We start from the raw sequence: 9,518 nt of genomic DNA on the forward strand, positions 1-9,518 counted from the left end.
ACTCCATTTTGGAAGCTGTGTCAACAAAATACTTCTTCTGTGCAATATTACTGCAATGGTTGCAATGGTTACATTTAAAAGAGCCCTTGGGTTTGTGGCCAAGCCAAGTTTTTTGAGAGTCACCCAGAAGATAACTGTGGACTAATTTGTCATTTAGGATCGGACATCTCTTAAAGCTTATGACTGGTGGCTCAGGAAAGACTTGGCGTAGTAGCGTATCACTTTGGATGATTCCCCAATTATTTTTAATTATTATTTTAATGTTCTCTGTTTCAGTGCTGTATTTTGTAACAAAATACACTATCTCCAATGTATCATGAGGCACTCCCCTTCACAACAAGTTCTCTGTCATGTAATCCAGCCCTTATACCTGCATCTTTCAGGACCTGAACACTGTAGCACTGATTCAAGAAGCAATTCTCCAATTCAGCAGATTTGACACTGTAGTCTGTTTCCTGATCGCAAATTCTGAGGACTCTTTGGAATTGGACATATGGAATGTTTTCTTTTAGCCTTTTGGGGTGAAAGCTGTCTGCCCTCAGAATGGTATTCCCATCTGTAGGTTTCCTAAAGATTGATGTGTTCAAACAACCTTTGTCATTTTTACTAATGTCGAGGTCCAAAAAACGAGGTCCATGTTATCCTTGCTGTACTCCATAGTTAGTTTGATGTTAAGGTTAATGTTGTTAAGGTATTGGTGGAAGGAAATAAGTTCATCTTCTGAGTCAGACCAAAACAGGCAAACATCATCAATATAGCGTCCCCACCATATAATCTGGTCAAAGAAATGGTTATTAGAAAGATCCAAAATGAAGTCCTTTTCCCATTTACCCAAGTACAAACCAACGTAGGAAGGGCTGTAGCTCCCATGGCACACCCTTTGACTTGGTTAAGAATACGGTCCTGAAAGATAAAGATGTTATGATTAAGAGTCCATTCAGTCAGTGAGACAATGAATTCTGTAGGAGGCATCTCAGTTCCAGGCTGGGTACTCAAGAAATGGTGCATCGCTGCCAAACCTTGTTCATGCTCAGTGGTGGTGTATAGAGACTCCACATCCATGGTGACTAAAAAGGAAGCTGTACCTATATTGTTCAACTCCTTAATTTTGTTCAACACATCTGTGGTATCTTGAAGATGGGCTGGGAGTGACGTCAGAAAAGGCTCAATAAAGTAATCAATGTACTTAGAGATGGGTTCTGTCAGACTTTCATTACCACTAATGACTGGTCTTACCACTAATGACTGGTCTGTCTGCTAATGACTGGTCTTACTGATAATGACTGGTCTGCCTGGGGGTTTAAGATTTTTGTGGACTTTTGGAAGAAGGTAAAAAAGAAGCCATACTGCCATTGAAAAGAAATGTGAACTCATTGTCTGAAATGTTGCCATTCTCCTTAGCTTCTGTGAGGATCCCTTTCAATGCAGTTTTTAGGTCCTATGTAGGGTTGAAGGTTAGAGATTGGTAGAATTCATCATTGTCTAATTGACGGTAGGCTTCTGTCACATATTTGTCTTTACTCCACACTACTGTAGCACCACCTTTGTCTGCTTTTTTAACCACAATCTGTTCATTTTTGGACAATGATTCAACTGCATCCCGCTCTGTCTTAGAAAGACAGAGAAAGATTACGTTGTGTTTGGTTGGTGTCATTTATGAACATTTGAACATCTTGGAAATGTTCTGTTATATTCTCCACCCGGCACAGCCAGAAGAGGACTGGTTAACCTGGTTCCTCTCTAGGTTTCTTCCTAGGTTTTGGCCTTTCTAGGGTGTTTTTCCTAGCCAACGTGCTTCAACACCTACATTGCTTGCTGTTTGGGGTTTTAGGCTGGGTTTCTGTATAGCTAACAGCCTGCTGCCTGGCCTGCACCCTATTTCATTGTGGAGCTAGAGGAGTTAGAGCCCTGTCTATATTGGTAGATAAGATGAGAGCACCCCTCCAGCTAGGATGGAGTCCATCACTCCTCAGCAGGCCAGCCTTGGTCCTGTTTGTGGGTGAGTCCCAGAAAGATCCCAGAAAGATTGATGGGAAGATGGATGGAGCCAAATACAGGACCATTCTGGAAGAAAACATGGAGTCTGCAAAAGACCTGAGACTGGGACGGAGATTTGTCTTCCAACAAGACAATGATCCAAAACATAAAGCAAAATCTACAATGGAATGGTTCAAAAATAAACATATCCAGGTGTTAGAATGGCCAAGTCAAAGTCCAGACCTGAATCCAATCGAGAATCTGTGGAAAGAACTGAAAACTGCTGTTCACAAATGCTCTCCATCCAACCTCACTGAGCTCGAGCTGTTTTGCAAGGAGGAATGGGAAAAAATGTCAGTCTCTCGATGTGCAAAACTGATAGAGACATACCCCAAGCGACTTACAGCTGTAATCGCAGCAAAAGGTGACGCTACAAAGTATTAACTTAAGGGGGCTGAATAATTTTGCACGCCCAATTTTTCAGTTTTTGATTTGTTAAAAAAGTTTGAAATATCCAATAAATGTCGTTCCACTTCATGATTGTGTCCCACTTGTTGTTGATTCTTCACAAAAAATACAGTTTTATATCTTTATGTTTGAAGCCTGAAATGTGGCAAAAGGTCCCAAAGTTCAAGGGGGCCGAATACTTTCGCAAGGCACTGTATATGATGAACAGAGAGTAGCAGAACAGAGAGGGTGGTGGGTGGCGGGATACAATGCAGATAGCCCGGTTAGCCAATGTGCGGGAGCACTAGTTGGTCGGCCCAATTGAGGTAGTATGTACATGAACATATAGTTAAAGTGACTATGCACATATGATAAACAGAGAGTAGAAGCAGCGTAAAAAGAGGGGTTGGGGGGGCACACGATGCAAATAGTCCGGGTAGCCATTTGATTACCTGTTCAGGAGTCTTAGGGCTTGGGGGTAAAAACTGTTGAGAAGCCTTTTTGTCCTAGACTTGGCACTCCGGTACTGCTTGCCATGCGGTAGTAGAGAGAACAGTCTTTGACTGGAGTGTTTGACAATTTTTAGGGCCTTCCTCTGACACTACCTGGTGTAGAGGTCCTGGATGGCAGGCAGCTTAGCCCCAGTGATGTACTGGGCCGTACGCACTACCCTCTTGTCATGTCTTTGGCTATGCCGGATTAATGATATGACATGCTATTCTATAAAATAAATTCTCCGTAATTAATATTACCTGATTGAGGTAATCATGTAAATGTAATTAACTAGAGAGTCAGGCACAACAAAATAATATTTATAGAGCTGTTATCTTCCGAATAAACTTTTAAAGGCCTAGTAATATTTTACATCAATAGCAGTCAGTATTAATCGTCATCTTAATTCAGTCTCATCTGAAAGTTGTAAATTCTTGGTTATCTGCACGAACCCTGGCTAACAATTTGAATCAGCAATACAAAATTGGGTTTAATCATTTATTTACTAAATACCTAACTAATCACACTTAAATCATAACTTGATTACAAATTACATCATAAAGGAAAACGTCACTAGCGGGCGGAACAGATATGACAGCTTGTTACACAAAAGAAAAGGGGCTGGGTTTGAGTGAAGGAGCGGGAAGACTGAGGAACAAAGTACCGAAGCTGTGCTATCGTAAATACAGTATCTTATGCATTCTAAATTACCGCCCATTTGGAAAAGGAAAATGCAATAAATATTTACTCTGAGCTGCGCTTCGGTAGGTTGGTGGTAGATGGAAGGCGTGTTGCCAAACCGAGTCCTCTGTCCTTTGAAGATTGTCTCTGCTTGTCAATTGGATACGTTGTAGTAACGTCATTGTGTGGTAGACGGGATACTCTGTCAGTTCCTTCCTAACCTGCGTTTGAAGCTGCTGTTGCTAACTCAACGGCTAGGAGGTATCATTTCTGTAGTGAATAAGAGTTCAAAGTTCATACCATTCGCAACCAAAGCTCACGCTGATGTTTGCTTCATTCTGTAGTTATTATCTGAACCATTCTAACATCGGACCGTCCTCCTACATCCTCGGAACAGGAAGTTATATTGTCATCAAGGGCTTACATAGGAAGGGAGAGGAGGGCGTGCTTGAAAAGCTTTATAGCCCATGTCCCTTCACAGGGGCGGGCCACTGATTGAGCAGCCCTATCTTATGAAAACCAAAATCTCACATTTTAGAAGCTAAAATCACATTTCATCCATCACGAATAATTTCATATTCAAACATTTAAATTGAACAACAATTCCATGTGAATCTGATAACTCTGATGTGTAGACTTTCCACTGTAGCGTTTATGTCATCTTATCATTGATGAGAATGTCTCAGATGACAACCGAACTGACATCATATTCATTAAGTACCACCGCATATGTTCAACTGATCGGATTGCCAGAATATAGTTCATTTCCCCCCACCTTCTGATGTTCCCAGAATCTCTATGTTAACCAAGGGTTTTGCAAATGTAACCTCAGTAGGGTAGAGAGAGGAAAAAGGGGGGAAGAGGTATTTATGACTGTCATAAACTTAACCCCCAGGCCAACGTCATGACACTCTGTAGCGCCTTGCGGTCAGAGGCCGAGCAATTGCCGTACCAGGCAGTGATGCAACCATGCTTTTGATGTCGCAGCTGTAGAACCTTTTGAGGATCTCAGGACACATGCCACATATTTTAATTTCCTGAGGGAGAATAGGCTTGATCACATCTTTACTAACGCTGCAGAAATTTGCTTTAAAGCAGTATCCAAATCCATCGGATGTAGTGATCACAATATAGTAGCCATATCTAGGAAAACCAAAGTTCCAAAGGCTGGGTCTAATATAGTGTATAAGAGGTCATGTTGTTGATGTAAATAATATTTGTTGGTCTGTGGTGTGTAATTAGAGGCAACCAGACACTGCACTTAACACATTTATGAAATTGCTTATTCCAGTTACTAATAAGCACGCACCCATTAAAAAATGACTGCTAAAAACTGTTAAATCCCCGTGGATTGATGAGAAATTGGAAAATTGTATGGTTGAGAGGGATGAGGCAAAAGGAATGGCAAATAAGTCTGGCTGCACAACCGATTGGCATACTATACAATGAAACAAAGATAAATTATATCAAGAATGATAGTAAAAAAGCTTTGGAGCACATTAAATGACATTTTGGGCAAAAAGGCAACTCAACTCCATCCTTCGTTGAATCACATGACTCATTCATCACAAAACCCACTGATAATGCCAATTTGTGAAATTATTTTTTCATTGGCCAGATTAGCAAATTTAGGCTGATCAAATTATGAAAGACAAGCATTGTAATTTTGAATTCTGTAAAGTGAGTGTGGAAGAGGTGAAAAAATGATTGTTGTCTATCAACAATGACAAGCCACCGGGGTCTGACAACTTAGATGAAAAATTATTGAGGATAATAGCGGATGATATTGACACTCCTATTTGCCATATATTCAATCTAAGCCTACTAGAAAGTGTGTGCCCTCAGGCCTGGACGGAATCAAAAGTAATTCCGCTACCCAAGAATATTAAAACCCCCTTTACTGGCTCAAATAGCCGACCAATCAACCCTTAGTAAACTTTTGGGAAAAATGTGTTTGATCAGATACAATGCTATTTTTTACTGTAAACAAATGAACAGATTTACAGCACGCTATAGGGAAGGACATTCAACAAGCACAGCAATTATACAAATGACTGACGATTGGCTGAGAGAAATTGATAGTTTAAAAGATTGTGGGAGCTGTTTTGTTAGACTTCAGTGTGGCTTTTGACCTTATCGTTCATAGTCTGCTGATGGAAAAACATACAGTGCATTCGGGAAGTATTCCGGCCCCCTTGACTTTTTCCTTTTTTGTTGTTACAACCTTATTTACTAAAATTGATTAAATATTTTTCTCTACCTCATCAATCTACACACAATACCCCATTATGTCAAAGCAAATAAATAAGTATTCAGACCCTTTGGATGGTTAACCTTCGCCCAAGTCTGAGGTCCTAAGCGCTCTGGAGCAGATTTTCATCAAAGATCTCTCTGTACTTTCCTCTGTTCATCTTTCCCTCAATCCTGACTAGTCATCTAGTCCTTGTCGCTGAAAAACATCCTCACAGCATGATGCTGCCACCACCATGCTTAACTGTAGGGAGGGTGCCAGCTTTCCTCCAGGCGTGACGCTTCAAATCAAATCAAATTTTATTTGTCACATACACATGGTTAGCAGATGTTAATGCTAGTGTAGCGAAATGCTTGTGCTTCTAGTTCCGACCATGCAGTAATATCTAACAAGCCCTTCTCCCCTGATTGCTCAGTTTGGCCTGGCGGTCAGCTCTATGAAGAGTCTTGGTGGTTCCAAACTTCTCCCATTGTGTTCTTGGGGACCTTCAATGCCGCAGAAATGTTTTGGTACCCTTCCCCAGATCTGTGTCTCGGCACAATCCTGTCTCGGAGCTCTACGGACAATATTTTCGATCTCATGGCTTGGTTTTTGCTCTGATATGCACTGTCAACTGTGGGACCTTATATAGACAGATGTGTGCCTTTCCAAATATTTTCCAATCAATTGAATATACCACAGGTGGACTCTGATCATCCTTCAGATGTTTCTACAACTTGATTAATGGAAACAGGATGCACCTGAGCTCAATTTTGAGTCTCATAGCAAAGGGTCTGAATACCTATGTAAATAAGGTATTTCTGTTTTTTTATTTTTTATTTATTCATTTACAAAGATTTCTAAAAACCAGTTTTTGCTTTGTCATTATGGGGTATTATGTGTAGATTGTTTTTCAAATCTATTTTATAATAAGGCTGTAATGTAACAAAATGTAGAAAAAGTCAAGGAGTCTGAATAGTTTCCAAAGGCACTGTATGTGTTATGGCTTCACACCCCCTGCTATTTTGTGGATAAAGAGTTATCTGTCTAACAGAACACAGAGTGAGTTCTTTAATGGAAGCCTCTCCAACATAATCCAGGTATAATCAGGAATTCCCCAAGGCAGCTGTCTAGGCCTATTACTTTTTTCAGTCTTTACAAATGAATTGCCACTTGAATTGACACTTAAGAGTTGCAGTAAGTTTCAGAGTGGGTGGCAAGGAATAAGTTAGCCCTAAATATTTCAAAAACAAAAGCATTGTATTTGGGACAAATCATTCACTAAACCCTAGACCTCAATTAAATCTTGTAATAAATTATGTGGAAATTGAGCAAGTTGAGGTGAGTAAACTGCTTGGAGTTACCATGAATTGTAAACTGTCATGGTCAAAACATATTGGGGGGAAGTATGACCATGATAAGGCGCTACTCTACCTTCTTGACAGCACTGTCAACAAGGCAGGTCCTACAGGCCCTAGTTTTGTCGCACCTGCACTACTGTTCAGTCGTGTGGTCAGGTGCCACAAAAAAAGGAAAATTGCAATTGGTTCAGAACAGGGCAGCACAGCTGGTCCTTGGATATACACAGAGAGCTAATATTAATAATATGCATGTCAATCTCTCCTGGCTCAAAGTGGAGGAGAGATTGACTTCATCCCTGCGTGTATTTATGAGAGGTATTGACATGTTGAATGCACCGAGCTGTCTGTCTAAACTACTGGCACACAGCGCGGACACCCATGCATACCCCACAGGACATGCCACAAATCTCTTCACAGTCCCCAAGTCCAGAACAGACTATGGAAGGCGCACAGTACTAAAATAGAGCCATGACTACATGGAACTTTATTCCACATCAAGTAACTGATGCAAGCAGTAAAATTAGATTTAAAAAACAGATTAAAAAAACACCTCATGGAACAGCATGGATTGTGAAGAGATACACACACAGGCTCAGACAGACATACACATGATAAGACATGCACTATACACACGTACACATGGATTTTATATGGTAGGTATGTGATAGTAGAGTAGGTGCCTGAGGGAATGAGTACAATGAGTACAATGAAAAAAATACCATGTTTCTTGGTCACTACCATGGCAGGAAAATATAATGGTACTGGTGCAAAAACCATGGTATTTTACTGCCATGATAGTCACAAAAAAACATAATAGTACCATGGTAGTTTTTACATTGCACTACTATGGCAGAAAAATACCATGGCAGTAAAGTGACCAAAAACATAGTACTTTATGATGCTTGCGTAATGCAACATTGACTCGCTCTGCAATGGAAAAGCATAGGCCTTGTAGGCCAGTGCAGTGTTGCCAACTCCTCAGTAAGGAAAGTAACTATTGGCTGTCCTAAAAGTTGCTAGAAGTTGCTAAATGACATCATTGCCTAATTTGCATAATTGACCATGTGCATGTAATTGTGATGGACGCTGAAGGAGAGAGGAATAACATCGTGGGAGAGACAAAAAGTAAGTAAAAAACACCCTAAATATGTTTAGAACTACAAATGAGCAAGCTACAGAGAGTCACACACAGCGAATAAGAACCAGATATTTGAGGCCATACTCCTCCATCAGCACTTTATGGACCCCATTGTTAATCCCCGTCATAAGAGGCATTGTCAGTCCCTATCCCCAGGAGTTTTTATTTTTTAAGACAACACTTCTCGAGGAAAGCCACAACAGCACGGGCTATAGATTTGGCATCTCCTCCCTCCAATTCAACAAGCCCCAGAAATGTTGATACAATTGTCTGCTTGGTGTCACTAAAGTACCTTATCACAACCCCCAGGTACTTAGAAACACTTACACCCGTGGACTCATCGAGGAGGAGACTGAAATGCTGGTCACCCACATCTGTGACCAACTTTTTCAGAAAGTATGGTGCTAGAACACCATTCATCATTTCTGTGCGCTTTGTCCTGTGCATTTTGAAGTGGGTAGTAGCAGTGGAGTCTGAGAAAGCTGCTCTACATGCTTCTCCAATGTGATCACATGCCAGCATGGAACAGTGTTCAGGATAGCTAATGCCATGGTGGCCTCAGCCTTTTTTGCAGAGTAAATTGTTTTAACCATAAATGGCAGCTTGTTTTGGGTGCAACTGTTATAAGGCATGTCATGTGTCTTATTACATCACTAAGTTTGGCTTAGAAATCAGCCTTACAATACAGGCAGGATGCCCGTGTATCATCTCCAATAAACGGCTTTAACCAGCCTTTGAATTCAGGGTTTGATTCCCACTCCTTTCTGTATTTTTGAGTGTACAGTTTAGACTTGAGACACGATGAGCTAGCCAGCTAGATGTTTAGCTTGTGTCACAGAGAGGCACACACACAGTGGACAAGGTGCGTAAGTGACTGAGGCTGTGTGAGTCAAATGCAGTGATTTATTTTAGACAAAGAACAATTTACATTTACATCCCGCCCTGAATGTAAACCAGGACGGGATCAGCCAGCGGCGGCTTCCCGTATGCGTGATTAATTTGCAGTCTGGACACAGAGGGGTGAACATCTCCTGCTCTGACTGCAGCTGGGAGGGATTGCTGCGCGAGGACTTGGGACGGGGTGGGGCCCACGGCAGCACCCGCTGCTTGTTGAGAAGAGTAAGAACAATACTTGCTTTCACCTCAGTCTCCAATAACACCATAAAAAGTTGCTAGATTTGTCGCTAGTAGA

Source organism: Oncorhynchus mykiss, chromosome 12 (genome assembly GCF_013265735.2).
Source record: "Oncorhynchus mykiss isolate Arlee chromosome 12, USDA_OmykA_1.1, whole genome shotgun sequence".
Taxonomy (NCBI): domain Eukaryota; kingdom Metazoa; phylum Chordata; class Actinopteri; order Salmoniformes; family Salmonidae; genus Oncorhynchus; species Oncorhynchus mykiss.